The 17,176-nt window shown below is 36.0% G+C and overlaps 1 pseudogene; it reads left to right on the top strand.

Annotated features, from left to right (window-relative positions):
- Positions 1-252: 252 nt before the first annotated feature.
- Positions 253-1,323, top strand: LOC109676471 (solute carrier family 2, facilitated glucose transporter member 3-like; annotated as a pseudogene).
- Positions 1,324-17,176: the final 15,853 nt, after the last annotated feature.

Genomic DNA, 17,176 nt, shown 5'->3' on the forward strand with positions numbered 1-17,176 from the left:
TTTCTGTGTTTATAAGATGCTTAGCAATGATGTGGCCAAATGTAGCTTTAGATTGGTGCATTTTTATGAGATTGGCATATACTGGGATGGAAACGGAATTAAACGTCCTTTTAAATCCATACATATATTATAAATCTGCATATCTCAGTACTATAGAATAATTGACCCTCAGTTTTATTTCAGCATTATAGTGTAAGATACTGATTCCAACAAAATGATTATTTTGAAAAGTATCCTCTTGATTAATCACTTAATCCTCCGTTCTTGCTCATTAACAAAAATGAAGAGGAGCATACCAAGGAGGTCCTGCAGCATCTGTGGGGCAGCCCAGATGTGACCGAGGACATCCAGGAGATGAAAGAAGAGAGTATTAGGATGTCACAGGAAAAGCAAGTTACCATGCTAGAGCTCTTCAGGTCACCCAGCTACCAACAGCCCACCCTCATTTCCATCATGCTCTAGCTCTCACAGCAGCTCTCTGGGATCAATGCTGTGTTCTATTACTCAACAGGAATCTTCAAGGATGCAGGAGTCCAGGAGCCAATCTATGCCACCATCAGAGCAGGCATGGTTAATACTAGCTTCACTATAGTTTCTGTATTTCTGGTGGAAAGAGCAGGAAGAAGGACCCTGCATATGATAGGCCTTGGAGGCATGGCTTTCTGTTCCATTCTCGTGACGTTTCATTGTTACTGAAGGATGACTATGAAGCCATGAGCCTTGTCTGCATTGCTGCTATCTTGATCTATGATAATTGGACCAGGCCCCATTCCCTGGTTTATTGTGGCTGAACTCTTTAGCCAGGGACCCCACCTGACGGCCATGGCAGTGGCTGGCTGTTCCAACTAGACCTCCAACTTTTTGGTTGGACTTCTTTTCCCCTCGGCTGCATCCTACTTAGGACCCTACGTCTTCATCATCTTTGCCACTTTCTTCATCATCTTCTTAGTCTTCACCTTCTTCAAAGTCCTTGAGGCCCGAGGCAGGACTGTTGATGACATCACCCGGGCCTTTGAAGGGCAGGCACAGGAGGCCAGTAGATCTGGGAAAGGCCCTGGAGAGATAAACAGCTGTCAACCTGTGAAGGAGGCCACCACCAATGTCTAAGATAGACCTCCTTCCACCTCCCTCCCAACATGGAAAGCAACCTCTCCCTGAAGAGGGGAGACTCCATCAGGATGAAACCAGGACTGCTGAATGCTGCTACTTGATTCCTTTCTCATCCCACACACTTCACGAACACTGAAATGAACCCAGTGCTGGGGTAGTCAGCTCTTCAATGGCTTCTTAAGTATTTCATTTCTTGGACATTCTCTTCTGTTCAGAAGAAACCAACTGAGCCTACCTTCATTTCAGGAGGGATTGGCTGCATGGCATATGACAACTCTGCCAGCTCTTCTTCCCTCAGGTTCTGTGTTTGCCTCACTAGGGCACATGGGGGAGTAGGTGCAGTCCCCACCTCAGCTTACCAGCAAGCAGATATACAGAGGCGAGGCCCACAGGGAATTACACAGGTCCCTTTCCTCACTTCATACAGCTCTGCACAGCAAAGTAACTTGAGTTTTATTTATTTTACTTTCTGGTTTTATTGCATATTTATTTTTTTAAGTATAAAATAATTTTACCAAATAATAAAAACCATAAGGAAATGAGGTTAGAGGGAGGTGTCTAGAGAGGTCATAGGGTAATGTTTTGGTACTGGAGAGTTGTTAAGTAAGGTGCAGCAGAAAGGGAAGAATTGGAGTGAAATGTCAGTTGTCCTGGAGGGATGTGGATGTGGGTTTGCACGTTGTGTCTTAACAATTTCAGTATTGCACATAGAAACTCTTCAGTTTAGTTTCTCAGAAGAGTTGTGTACCTGTATTAAAAAAAGCTACTGGTTTCCTTTGGAACTTTTCTTTATAATTTATACATAGTATTACTTGAAATCTAGGATCGTTACTAAGATGGGCATTGTAGTTAATGGTGGTTGATAGATTTTCATTTTTGATGGAGTCCAAGAAGGGAAGGTTATTTGTAGAAAATCTCCCTGCTTCCCTGCTCCAAACAACCCCTTCCCCTTGTAGTGGACTCACTTTTTTTTTAAGTGATCTCACCCATCTGGTAGGAGAGCACTCCAAATGAGAAACCTAAAAAGTTTGTACTTGGTAGAGGCTTGATATTTCTTCATTTTGTTCTTTAAGAGATTTTATGTGTTTATTTTTATTTTATTTTAACTTGTAGCTTTAAGGGGATTCTGAGAAGAATGTTCACAGCTAACTTGGAATTTGTAATCTCAGCTCTGGGAGAGGATCTCTCCTGAACGATTATTGCCTAGTTTAAGTGTGCTGTTGCTCTCAGGTCATGGCATGCTTGTCTGTCTGTCTCTGTGCCAAGTTAGCCTTGTCACCATGTTACTGTGATGCTATTCCAAGTCTCTTTAGCAGCCTTGACTCTTTCTGATACAGACATTTGAGATAGTATGAGTAAAGGTGCAGTGTAGCCCACACATGAGAATTTGAATATATGTGCACTGTCACTTTGCTCTGGGTGAAAGTAGTTTATTGGTGACAGGTTTCCTTTGCTTCTGTAGTCTTCCTTTTGAATAGAATGTATTAAAACTCATCCCTGTGTATATAAGGAACACTGCCTCTGCTGGGTGGAGTTTACATCCAGACTTTAGATTCAGACTCATCTGGCTACCTTTTCCCTGGGGGGAGGAGCTTCCTACATCATGGGGTTGAGAGTGGAGGGCTTAACCTCACTCAGATGGGAGCGACATAAGAAAGTGCAAGGTCAGGGCACGTGGCTCTTGGAAATCCTGTTGTAGGGAGACAGAGGCTTTTGTTGAAGGGGATAAGAAACACATGAAGACTTTCTTCAACTGGAGCCTTTGAGAGGTTAGAGGAGATGACAAGACTCCTGCTGCAGATCACAGACACCTCCACACTTATCTCTTTGTTCCCCATCCTTTTGTAAATGGAGATTGGACCCTTAAGACACTCTCTCCTCCCCTTGCTTTTTTGTAGATTGCCTGATCTCCCTATTCATCCTTGGTGCTTACACATTTCAGACACTTTAGCCAAGCCCTGGTGTACAACAGTATTTTAGTCCTCAGTTCTCACCATTCTGTTTGGTTGTTGAGCCTTTGATTAAAAACTCACATAGCTATAGAGGCGGCTTTGCTGGAAGGTGACTTTTTTCTAACAACTCTTGTGGCTCCTTGGTGAGTTGACAGTAATGCAAGGTGGAATTTTTCCCATTTCTCAGTGACAAGATTATGAATATCTGCATATGGGTTTTCTATTAATGTTACTGTGGTTCTTTGTTTTGAAATAAAAATTCTGAATGTACATATGATAAAAAATCACTTATGCATGTATTATTGAAAATGTACAGATTAGGTTTTATCATAAGTTATAAAGAAGACCACATAATTATTTCAAATTCATTGCTTATTTAATTTTTTTGGCAGTACTAGTGTTTGAACTCAGGGCTTTGCATTTGCAAGACAAGACACTCTATCCATTGAGCCACATCTCCAGATATTGTTAACAGTTTTAACTCCTACTTACATAAACATAACTTAAGAATTATAACATAATATAGCTGTGTATGTGGCTTATACATGTACTCCCAGATTCTTGAGAAATGGAGGTCTGCAGTGCAAAGCCATCCTGTGATAAATGTTAGTGAGATCTCATCTCAACAAACAAGCCATATGTGTTAGCATGTGCCTGTAATCCCAGCTATGTGAGAGTTGAAGGTAGGAAGATCATGGTGCTATGATAGCCCTGGACAAAAGCACATGACTTTATCTGAAAAATAGCTAAAGCAAAAAAGGGCTGGAAGTGTGCTTGTTTTATAGAGCAACTGCACACCTAGCAAATAAGAGGCCCTGATTTCAAACTGCATCACTTGCAAAAACAATAAAGTTTTTTTTGACATAACATAAATACTACATACAGCACAAAAACTTCAACTTCAAAATCATGCATAATGAAATTGCATCAAGAAAAACACATGAGGAAATGGTTAAATACTACAGTATAAATTAAAAATTAAGGTAATTGTTTCACATTACTTTGAATTACTTAACTTCACTGCTGAAGTTAAGCTCTAAATATATTATCATTCTTCAAAATCAATCAAAACCAAGTGTGATCAATAAAAAGAAATGCAATAATGTAGTTTAATACAAATTTATTTTTCATTTTTCTTGTTTAATGTGAGTATATTTAAATGAATTATGAATTATAATTTGGTTGTATCAATACTTATGGAAAGCAGAAACAACATGTGATATGTATTTTTGTGGTTGATGCTAATCACCAACATGGAATCTGGGCAGCTGCAGCCTACATCTCCAGGAACAGAGGGAAAGTAATGCTTCACCTAGTCAGAGCCCTTCCTTTGGTGAGTTCATCAAGAGTTGCTGTAAAACCTCAGGCTTCAGAATATAATATGTGTAGAGGCTGCAGTCTATCATAACCTAAGAACTTTTCTGGATAAACTCCATTTTGTATATATTTTCCCCTGAAAAGTATCACTCTCCCTAACAGAAGCACATCCATGTTTTAGGCTTTAAATCATTGTATATGGATATTTATCAATTTTCACATATGGTAATAGTTATATGGTTAATTATCTTTTAATAACTAAAAGAAATGGTTGACTATAGCTTCTCTCTACCTATCCTACTTAATAATACTCACATGCACACACACAGACATGTGGAAGTCATAAAAATGCTCATAAGACTGATGTCTAACAGGCTGTGTTATTTCCTGCTTTATTTACTAATGTAAATAGAAAAGTATATGCTGCAAGATATTTAGTTTTAGGAATACACTAAGTTTAGAATGAATTGACATAACATTCCAAAATAAGAACCCAACAAGTAGATCTTTAAGAAGGAGAAATTCTGCCTGGAGCTAATACCACAAGAGAGAAGCAGGTGCTTAAAACAATTAGGGGTGACAAACAGCTTGGAGAACCGGAAGTAAAGAGAAATGTAATCTTAAGATGTTTGGGAGAAGACTTGTAATTAACTATAATGATTACATTGTGGTTATAGAAAACTGTAAGTTTTCTGGTAGGTGGAGATTGGGAGAATTGTGGTTTGATGCCAGGCAAGGCAAAAGTTAGCAAGATCCCATCCCAATTCATAAACCAACCATGTGGTATATGCCTGCCATTCCAGTCACATAGGAGGCATAAGCAGGAGAATCATGGATTGTGAAAACTGTAATCAAAAATTAACTATAGCAAAAAATATGGGCTGAGGACATGGCTCAAGCCTTAGAGAACCTGCCTCCCAAGTGTGAGCCCTTGAATTCAACTCTCAGTACCACAAAAAAAAGGAAAACATTTTCAAGCCAGGGTGTGACAAATACAAGCATGTTTGTATGCTAGCCAGTATATGATACATCAGAGATCTGTTTGTTTTGTTAACTGCATTATTTAACTATATTATTTTTAAAATGAATTTGGATTTGCTCTCTTTAATTTGAGAAGTACACATCTAAATGTGTAAAATACATGTATGGTTCAAAGTGTGGGAAAGAATACCATGAAGTTGTTATTTTCTCAGTATAAGGCATATTGTTCTTGAAAAAAATCCTAAGAATTATAACCAGATATGATATAAACATACTACATAAAGGGGAAATCTAGTAACATAGTCTACCAGTCTCAACATCAACTTTTTCATTTGTTTTTGGTACTTGACATTGAACTTGGGCCAAGTTCAAGACATGCTAAGCATGCACTCTGTCACAAAGTTGCACCAATAGCCCCTTACCATCAATTTTGGAGTGACTGCCAGAAGATACCCACACATTCCATGAGATCCTAGTGACACTGGTCTTGACATTATCAGACTGATAGTAAAGGACCCCCTACACTGATCTGCTGTGCTGGAAGATACCTCCCCATGACAATCATTTCCACTGACCTTAGACAAAGCATGACAATGAACCCAACAGGATTTTATCTAGGGTAATGTGATTGTTCCTCACATTTTTATGAACCTCATTTGCACAAAGAAGCTGAAAAATCCCAGATCATCCTTCCTTCAAAGTCAGTCCATCTTATGGATTCTGACACATGGAAACACCAACTGTGTCCCCTCCCCCACCTTCACAACCCTTCCCAGTGCCCCTTGAAACTTGGGTCTTCATCAGCACAACCCCTCCTAACTTAACAATGTTATCTGTACTTTGATTGGAAGCTCTGGCTATCGTCAAAGTAAGTCACACACAGTGGTATGTAGAAAGTATTGTTTACACTGCCTGCAGTTCTCTCAAGCTGGGGCTATTTTCTCCTCTGTAGCTCTGTTGCCACTGGATTTAAAGGCAACTGATGCTACCCTCCCTCTTCCTGGCCCTTTACTCTCACTTAATATTTACTTTTGTCTTTTCTCCAATGGTTCCTTTTTTCCTCTTTCAGAGTAACTTATATGTCTATTAAACACAGTCTCTTGTCTTTATTTACTTTTATTCATTTCTTTAATGTTTGAAGTAATTTTTGTAGTCATACTTCAACCACTACCTTAATGTTCAAAGCATCAAAACAAAAAAAAACCCTCACATTATCCTGATGTTTACTTTATTGCTTAAAAATGATTCTTTGAATTTTAGCAATTTCTAAACTCCACAGGACTCTTGATTTTGTGGTTTTCCCTTGTGAGATACTCATCTTATCCTATATGTTTGACAGTATTCTGGATAATCAAATTGACTTTCTTCTATTTGTATCACCTCAGAAGTTCAGTTATTATTCAATTTTGGCTCATTCAGGCCCAAAATTTAATATTAGATATGCATGTTAGTAAGAAAACAGCACAGTAGTCCAGCTCTGAAACTTTGGAGTTTAAGGATCTACTCTCAGTTGTCTTCATAAATAGAGCACAGAACAAACTTAATCCCTTCTGTTTCCGAACTCTATATTTCAACAGAATTGAAGTCTCAGACCCTCAGTTAGCTATGCTCAAGATTCGTGGGTTAGAAAGCTCTGATCTGATCATACAGCTGACCTTGAAATCACCCACTGAAAGTCATATCCCTTAAATTTCCAGTGACACCCAGGACTTCATTCCCCTTTATCTTTTATTCTCAGTCTTGAAGCCACTCCTATTAATTTCTCAAGCCACAGAGGAGAGTGTATTGTTTTAATTCTAAAAATGTGATCTCAAACCTCAGTGTCTATTTCTCCATAGATGTCAGCAGCTGTGTGGGTGAAGAAAGTCAAAAATTCAGGGTTGGTAAGGCAGGGAAGAAGAGAAGATCTGCAGCCTTCAAGATTATCACCTCTTTCATTTAGTTTTATCATTTTCCTTATAACATCTCCCCAGGACAATGTAGAGATTTATGCTTTGGATTTTTGCCATATTTTAAAAATATTTCTCTTTACCTATATGTTTTACTGTCTTCAGTAGTGGCAGAAATTTGATAAAATGATTTGTGTGGTTTGATGGAGTCAATAAAGAAGTTTCTGTTTCCCTCACTACTTTCATTCAAGACAAAAGGAAGCCAAGAACTTGGACAAACTGAAACAAGAATTTTGGATTTCTACTCATTCAGCTCTTACCGGATATGCCTTTGACCTGAGACAACAATGGCTTCCATGTACCTAATATAAAATGTAGACAGATTTATCCACACTCAGGCAACATTGCAAAGCCACAATCTTCTGCCACTTACTAGGACCTCTTTGCAACATTTGCCATAGACAAAACCCATAATTTTTGACAGGAAGTATCAAGGAGAGACAGAAAGAGCTAAGCTTTACTTCTCTGCAAATCCTTCATACAAGTTTAGTGTCGATGGCAGGGAGAGCAAGAGTCTAGCCATAACAGATGGACCTTCATAACAAAGCAAGGCAACTTAAGTAAAATTTAACTTAAGTTGTATTTAGTAAAATTTGATTTACTAAATGAGGTTTTTGAAAAACCTCATTTCAGGCAGAATTGGGTAGCAACAAAGAATATCCTTCTGCAGTCCAACAGCCTGGTAAAGAACCCAGCTCTGGCATTGAGTACCCTGGGGAACTTGGAGAGGTTGCTGATGCACACTTGCCTCAGTTTCCTCTTTGCACTCACAAAGACCAATAAATGTGTTAACATAAAAAATTCACAAAGAACCATGTCTGATGCTCAGAAGCTCTGTAGAATTGTTTATTCCCTTCCTTTCCTACAATCTCTAATCATCAAAGTTCTGGAGGCAACTAAGTATATTTATTAATTTCCTCTATAAAGTAGCTTCTTTATTAACAATGCATACCTTATTTTATTTTTATTAAAACATGAAAATGCTTACTTAGGAATTATGCTTATTCAATATATAAACTGCAATTTCAACATCCACATTAAACTGCATAATTATGCTCTTATCTAGGTGTTCATACTTTGACTGGCATCATTGCTCCCCTTTGTTTTGAGCAGCTACTGGCTTCCATGGCTGTCCAAACCATGGATGGCCATTGTGGGACTACCCTGTAGTCAACCTAATAAACTCCTCATATGTGCACACTCTGTTTCTATTCCTTTAGGGAAACCTGACTAATATAGTGGTGATGAACTAAGACAATGAGCATTGGTTTTATAACAGATGTCAAGTGTTTTAGTAAGAGAAGTATCATATACTATAAAAGAGAAAGGATCTCATATAGTTTTGAAATCAGTGACATTTTCCTAGAGAAAATGAAAACATTTTTAATATACCATGAAATTCTTGTAAAAATAGGAAAAGATACTGAGGAAGAGGGAGAATGACTTCCTGGCACAGGAAAGAGAAAGTGCAGACTCCACATCTGAAACAGTGTGAGACATTTGCTGAAATGAATGAAATTTTGTAAGATTAAGAACAGAAATAAATTGTGACTGAAAAGAAAAGGAAGAGTCTCAACGCTATCTGAAGACTAAGGCTGTTCTCCACTGAGCACAGGAAGTATGAAACTACACCAAAGAGTTTCTGCAAATTTGAAGAAAAATGTATTTATGCTTTTATTCAGATCCGATTTTCAACACAGCAAAATCCAATGGGACAAGATAGAGAGGAAAAGATGAATAAACTGAGTCAAAGAAGAAAACATAGATAGAAAAATATTAAATAAACAAATTTGGAAACATTCTAAATATTAGAAATGCAACAAGCAGGAAAAGACACAAAGTAATCAATGTACTGACATATTAGAGTAATTACACAGGGAAAATTATATTTATGGTTTGGGTGTTTTTAGATTACTTTTTTTTTAGCCTTTGATGAATTTATGGAAAGATTTCTTGGCTAATTCTAAGGAAAATAGTTGTGGGAAACATAATGCTTGCATTGTTTTATCACAATATTGATAATGTTTCCTTTTTTGAATAATGAGCATGCTTTGTATTTGTTTACTTATTCATTTTTGGGATCCTGGGATTCAAATTCAGAGCTTTGTCCATGCTAGAAAAATAATGTACGCTTGAGCACATCCTCAGCCCTGATAACACTTTCTACTTTCAAGTTTCACCAAATAAAAGCCACATTCTTTCATTTTATACTACCAAGCAGGTTTAACTTAATCTATTATAAAAACCTTAAATATTTAAAAGAAAATTAAATTAGTAAGTTTGTAATTATTATCTAAGCAAACTTAAATTTGTATGCAAAACAGTGATTTCATAAGGAAGCTTAGTTATGCATAACACAATCTTAATGATCCTCATGAACCTTAGCAAACTGAGTCATGAAAAATTAAAATTTATGTTCCTAAATAACTTTTAGATCTATGATAGTAATAAAAATAAATTGAAATATTTTTAATCTACTCCTGTGTTATTGACTTTTCATTACTCTGACAAAATACCTGAAAGAAATCAATTAAAAGGAGAAAAGATTTATTTTAGCTAAATTTCGCAGGATTCAGTCTATTTTCACTTGGTCCCATTATTTTGAGTGTTAGGCACAGTCAAATGTCAAAGTGCAAAGGGTGTGGTAAAGCAGAGCTGCTCAATTTATGACTGCCTGTAAGCAGAGAGATAGAGAGGGAGCAGGAACAAGGTAAGCCTTTGAAGGGCCTACTACCAGTGAATCAGTACCACAGACAAGGCCCCTCAATCATAGTTTCCACCACTTGCCAATAATGCCATCAAATTATCAATCCATCAATGGATTAGTCAGTTGATGAAGGAGTCATCATGATCCAATTACTCTCCCATACACCACCATTGGGGGAAATGTTCTCCGTTTCATCTTTCTAATGTACAATAATACAATTACTACAGGTCCTTCTGACAATGGCTAAGTTAAGAAGATGGGTATACATAACCCAGTACAATTTTAAAACATTTTAAAAATGAATATGCGCCAAACAATAGTACAGATTTTACAATTTTAGAAATACATTTCAAAACTTTTTAATGGGGAACATGAGAATGTTTATTGTATTGAATATGAGGAAATAAACTCAACATAGAGTTGTCCAGGGTCAACCATGAAACTATCAGAAGTCAGAAAATAATCAAAGCAATTTTTTTCTATCTCAGTCAAATTTGTTCCACCATAATTAATGTCATTGTTATAATGGATATCCACTTTATTTCTATCAGTCAGCACTTTTTTGTGGCACAGTGATTTGAACTCAGGGCTTTACATTTGCTAGGCATGTGCTCTATCCCTTAAGCCATTTGGCCATTCCTGTTTTGCATTGGATATTTTTGAGATAAGGTCTCATGAACTACTAGCTGAGGTTGTCTTGGAACCTGGATCTTCCTGATCTCTGCCTCCTGAGTAGCTAGGGTGACTGGCATGAAAGTAGGCATTTACTGAATTCATACAATACATGGCATTGAATTTTCCATTAACAGAACTGCCAGTTCTTTCCAATCTAAAAATGATATGAACATTTTTGTTTCTTAGGATCTTATTGTCTAGAAAATTTTGTAGACTAAATGTTGCTTTGTTTACCTTGACTGTCAGCTTGATTGGATTGAGATATGCTGAGGAGATTAATGAATCATACTTCTGAGTATGTTTGCAAGGGATTTCCAGAAACCATTTTGTCATGAAGATTCATAAAATAGTTTAATCCACTGATGGTTTCAGAGTTTGAGTACACTACTGGGAAGTGGTGAAAGTCTAGGAGGTGAGCCTACTTCAAGGAAATGGCTCACTGGAGGTGTGCCTTTGAAGGGTACATGGTGGCCCTGGCCCCTTCCTGTAACTCCTTGCTTTCTGGGTGCCATAAGATGAACATCTTTTCTAACCTATCCCTGGCTCCACGATGTCTCTGCCTTGCTATGAGAGTAAGAGCAATGGAACTTGCTGCCTGTGGGCAGAAAACTCTGAAACCTGGAGCCAATGTAAATCACTTCTTCCTTGGTTGACTTTCTGAGGTATTTTGCCAAAACAATGAAAAGCAAGGCTGGCTACAGGTGCTTCTTTTAAACCAAGACAATTTTCAAATAAACATAACGTAGAATACTTTCTGTAATAACTTGGTAAGAAAAGGAAGTACATTTAAATATGCATTGAGAAAATGTATTAAACAGCAAATACATGTGTATGATACGCTATACACACTCAATATGAATTTAGTGGAGAATAAAATTAAGCCTCCCTACAGTTTTAAACTTAGAAAAAAGTATTAGTTCCAATCATGTACAACCATTGCACTGAAGTTAAAATAGTTCAGTAGCAGTGTCATGTGACTTAATTTGTTCTTTTATTAAGAGTTCTAATGAAGTCTTCTAGAGTATGAAGACTTAAAAGCTAAGAGCACAGAGATAAATGTGTTCAGTAACACACTGTAAACTTCTATCTGATGACTTCTTACTGAATTCCAAGATTAACAAAAGGGGAAACAATTAAATGAAAATCATATGCCTCAACTTTTGAAACTTGTCTTCTTGAAAGTTCCTCAACATTATAAAAGCTATATATGACAAACCTACAGCCAGCATTATACTTAACGGAGAAAAATTAAAACCATTCCCTCTAAAATCAGGAACCAGACAAGGATGCCCACTATCTCCACTCCTATTCAACATAGTACTGGAATTCCTAGCCAGAGCAATTAGGCAAGAAGAAGGAATAAAAGGAATACAAATAGGTAAAGAAACTGTCAAAATATCCCTATTTGCAGATGACATGATCCTATACCTTAAAGACCCAAAAAACTCTACTCAGAAGCTTCTAGACATCATCAATAGCTATAGCAAGGTAGCAGGATATAAAATCAACATAGAAAAATCATTAGCATTTCTATACACTAATAATGAACAAACTGAAAAAGAATATATGAAAACAATTCCATTTACAATAGCCTCAAAAAAAATCAAATACCTAGGTGTAAACCTAACAAAAGATGTGAAAGACCTCTACAAGGAAAACTATACACTTCTGAAGAAAGAGATTGAGGAAGAATATAGAAAGTGGAGAGAACTCCCATGCTCATGGATTGGTAGAATCAACATAGTAAAAATGTTGATACTCCCCAAAGTAATCTACATGTTTAATGCAATTCCCATCAAAATTCCAATGACATTCATTAAAGAGATTGAAAAATCTACTGTTAAATTTATATGGAAACACAAGAGGCCATGAATAGCCAAGGCAATACTCAGTCAAAAGAACTATGCAGGAGGTATCACAATACCTGACTTCAAACTATATTACAAAGCAATAACAATAAAAACAGCATGGTACTGGCACAAAAACAGACATGAAGACCAGTGGAACAGAATAGAAGATCCAGATATGAAGCCACACAACTATAAGCAACTTACCTTTGACAAAGGAGCTAAAAACATACGATGGAGAAATAGCAGCCTCTTCAACAAAAACTGCTGGGAAAACTGGTTAGCAGTCTGCAAAAAACTGAAACTAGATCCATGTATATCACCCTATACCAAGATTAACTCAAAATGGATCAAGGATCTTAATATCAGACCCCAAACTCTTAAGTTGATACAAGAAAGAGTAGGAAATACTCTGGAGTTAGTAGGTATAGGTAAGAACTTTCTCAATGAAACCCCAGCAGCACAGCAACTAAGAGATAGCATAGATAAATGGGACCTCATAAAACTAAAAAGCTTCTGTTCATCAAAAGAAATGGTCTCTAAACTGAAGAGAACACCCACAGAGTGGGAGAAAATATTTGCCAACTATACATCAGACAAAGGACTGATAACCAGAATATACAGGGAACTTAAAAAACTAAATTCTCCCAAAACTAATGAACCAATAAAGAAATGGGCACGAGAACTAAACAGAACTTTCTCAAAAGAAGAAATTCAAATGGCCAGAAAACACATGAAAAAATGCTCACCATCTCTAGCAATAAAGGAAATGCAAATTAAAACCACGCTAAGATTCCACCTCACCCCTGTTAGAATAGCCATCATCAGCAACACCACCACCAACAGGTGTTGGCGAGGATGCGGGGAAAAAGGAACCCTCTTACACTGTTGGTGGGAATGTAGACTAGTACAACCACTCTGGAAAAAAATTTGGAGGCTACTTAAAAAGCTGGACATCGATCTACCATTTGATCCAGCAATACCACTCTTGGGGATATACCCAAAAGACTGTTACTCCAGAGGCACCTGCACATCCATGTTTATTGCGGCACTATTCACAATAGCCAAGTTATGGAAACAGCCAAGATGTCCCACCACTGATGAATGGATTAAGAAAATGTATCTATACACAATGGAATTTTATGCAGCCATGAAGAAGAACGAAATGTTATCATTTGCTGGTAAATGGATGGAATTGGAGAACATCATTCTGAGTGAGGTTAGCCTGGCTCAAAAAACCAAAAATCGTATGTTCTCCCTCATATGTGGACATTAGATCAAGGGCAAACACAACAAGGGGATTGGACTATGAGCACATGACAAAAGCGAGAGCACACAAGGGAGGGATGAGGATAGGTAAGACACCTAAAAAACTAGCTAGCATTTGTTGCCCTTAACGCAGAGAAACTAAAGCAGATACCTCAAAGCAACTGAGGCCAATAGGAAAAGGGGAACAGGTACTAGAGAAAAGGTTAGATCAAAAAGAATTAACCTAGAAGGTAACACCCACGCACAGGAAATCAATGTGAGTCAATGCCCTGTATAACTATCCTTATCTCAACCAGCAAAAACTCTTGTTCCTTCCTATTATTGCTTATACTCTCTCTACAACAAGATTAGAAATAAGGGCAAAATAGTTTCTGCTGGGTATTGGGGGGGGAGAGGGAGGGGGCGGAGTGGGTGGTAAGGGAGGGGGTGGGGGCAGTGGGGAGAAATGAACCAATCTTTGTATGCACATATGAATAATAAAAGAAAAATGAAAAAAAAAAAGAAAATTGTCTTCTTGATATATGTCAGGTCATTGGAAAGTCAAAGACATGCATTTATTTGCTTCACTCCATTTTAAAATAACTTTACTAATTTGTAAACTAATATTTTGCTGATTGCATAATGAAATAAAGTAATTGCTGTACTTAAAAATAGCACATGAATACTTTTTAAAACCTTATTCTCTTAAGATTATTACATTGAATATTTATTTTGGAATTTGCTAGATTTGAAATACTTTTTTTCTACTCACTTTTTTCTGAATTTATATAAGTTGCTAGATTTCTATATTGATAAGACTATTTTTGTTCACAAATTTATGACTTTTTTCAGATGCCTGTTTTTTTCTGGATATACATATATACCTATAATAGGGAAAAGTACCCAGAAAGACAACTTACATATGCAAATGTTCTCAATAAAAGACAGATAAGTCTCTTAATCATAAATGCCTATACTAAAAAAATTAATCCTAAATGAAGAAAGAATTTTCATTTCACACGAAGATTTCAGTAAGACATAAAAATAGGCTTCCATTTCCCACATTTACATAATCTCTTTAGTTTTGAGGTTTCATGAGAAAATTTCCCATGTATTTTAATTGATATTTTTCATCTTTAACTGACAAATAAGGGTATGAGGTGATGTTTTACTTATATACAAATTATGAAAAGTTTAAATCAAGCTAATTAATGTAGTCATCACCTCACTTTTTTTCTGTGAGAATGTTTAAATTTCCTTGTGGCAATTTTAAAACACATTACTATTTACTAAGGTCACCATGAATGGACTGGATCCACAAAACGTAGTCCTACGTCTAACTGGAACTTTGTACACTTTGATCCACATTGTCCTCTCCCCTGTCTCCTTCCACAGTCTGGTAACCAGCATTCTACACTCAGTTTCTGACATGAAATTGAGATGGAGATCAACCCATAGCTGCATTTTGTAAGGTTTTAGATCCCTAAGACTTGCATAAATATTACTGACAACTAATATGAAAAGTAGTGGCATATAATATTTATCTAAAATATTTAAAATTTCATATTTAAAATTTTATATGTAAGAGAATGACAAATAAGAATTGATGTAAGTAGAGTATTGGCATTGTTATAGGAATAATGTTTCGTTATTTGTGCTCAAAATACATTGTTCAATATTTCATAAATTGAAAGATTTATTACTTGATGTCTTCAAATGTGAAGTTAGAGAACATTAGATTCGTGGTTTACTTGGTGTTCTGTTTGTAGGACTTAAATTTTCTCTGAAGTATTTTATATCACAAGATAAGATCTTCTTATGAATCAGCAAATACATTCTGAGAATGGTGAGGTTATGGGAAGTCTTCAGAGAAATGTTCAGTGACAAACGTCATTCATCATGTACATGATAAAATTGACATTCTAAAATCATTTTATCAGCTCCACAGAGTTCAAAGCTGTCTGCATATTGATTGTTTATAGAGATCATTCTAGCAATTCAACAGGCAAAATACAGTAATGGAAGTTATACATTTCACAGAGTTTAGAATGAGAATTTTTTAACTTTAAGGAGCTCAGCTGTGAAAAGAAATGATAGAAATGCCATTTCAGAAAATAGTTTTTATAAAATACACATAAATTAGTGAGAAAAAGTGAAAATTCTCATGAGCAAAATTATACATTCAGATTTAGATATCTTAGCATATCTAAATCACTTTGTCAATTATCAATAAGGGCAAAATAGTTTCTGCCTGGTATCTAGGGGATAGTGGGGGAGAGGGAAGAGGAAAGAGAGGGGCCAGGGAAAAGGGGGGAGAAATGACCCAAACATGGTATGCACATATGAATAAAAGAAATAAAAAATCATTTTGTCTATTTACTATCATTGATTACCTGTAAGTATTTAAAATTAATGTATCATATTTTCAAATTATTATGCAATTTCATGTTACTGAATTTTACATCGAAATCCATTAGACATTTTTGGTGTCTGAATGACAGCAGTATTGGAAAAAGTCATTTGCTCATTATAAGGAAGCATTTTGTACATCCTGACACAATTGTGAAGTTTCTAGATTTATAGAAATGCCTATTTCTCACTCTTCTAAGGTCTGGCATTTAACCTTTTCCTTTGCATTCTATGAAGTACTCCAAATTCACTCAATAAATACCAGTTTTTCTTTAAAGTAATCATGTTTGTTTTTTACTGTTGGTAAAAAGAATAACAATACTGATATAAAATATCTTCAGGAATCACTTGTTAGACCTGCCCTGTCAAACATAAAATAACTAAAATAGAATACATTTTACCAGTTTTATTCCACAGGCTCTATAAATTTCTCATTCTAATAGTTTTTATCTATATGAGATGACAAAACATGTGTGAATATTCTCATACAGAATATTTCTAATGTATTTAAATATATATATATACACACATATGCTTCCCTGGAATGTCATTAACAAGTCAATCGTTGTTTTTAATCACATATGTAATATCACTTGAGATTAATTATTAACATGTATACAATTTTGTACCCACACTTACATAAGGCAGAAGGACATTACTGAAGACAAAAATTAAGGAGAATTTTCTAAAAATGGAAAGGCATAGAATAAAGAAAGATTGCAGTAAATTTTGATATATTGTATGTATGGAAGGCTCTATATCCATTTCCTTTGGAATAATTACTTTTAAAATGTATCTGGGTATGTGAGAAGGATTGCCTTTTTCATGTACACTTGATTTAGAAATTACTTTATCCCTCACCAGCTTACTTCAACTATATTTATATTCACCAGAAAGAAATCCTGGAAAACAGCCTAGCCACCAACACTGAAATATTGCCTCTAAAAGTGCAATTCAAATAGGAGGACAAGTTTGATAAAT

The sequence above is a fragment of the Castor canadensis genome, chromosome 14, assembly GCF_047511655.1.
Source record: "Castor canadensis chromosome 14, mCasCan1.hap1v2, whole genome shotgun sequence".
Taxonomy (NCBI): Eukaryota; Metazoa; Chordata; class Mammalia; order Rodentia; family Castoridae; genus Castor; species Castor canadensis.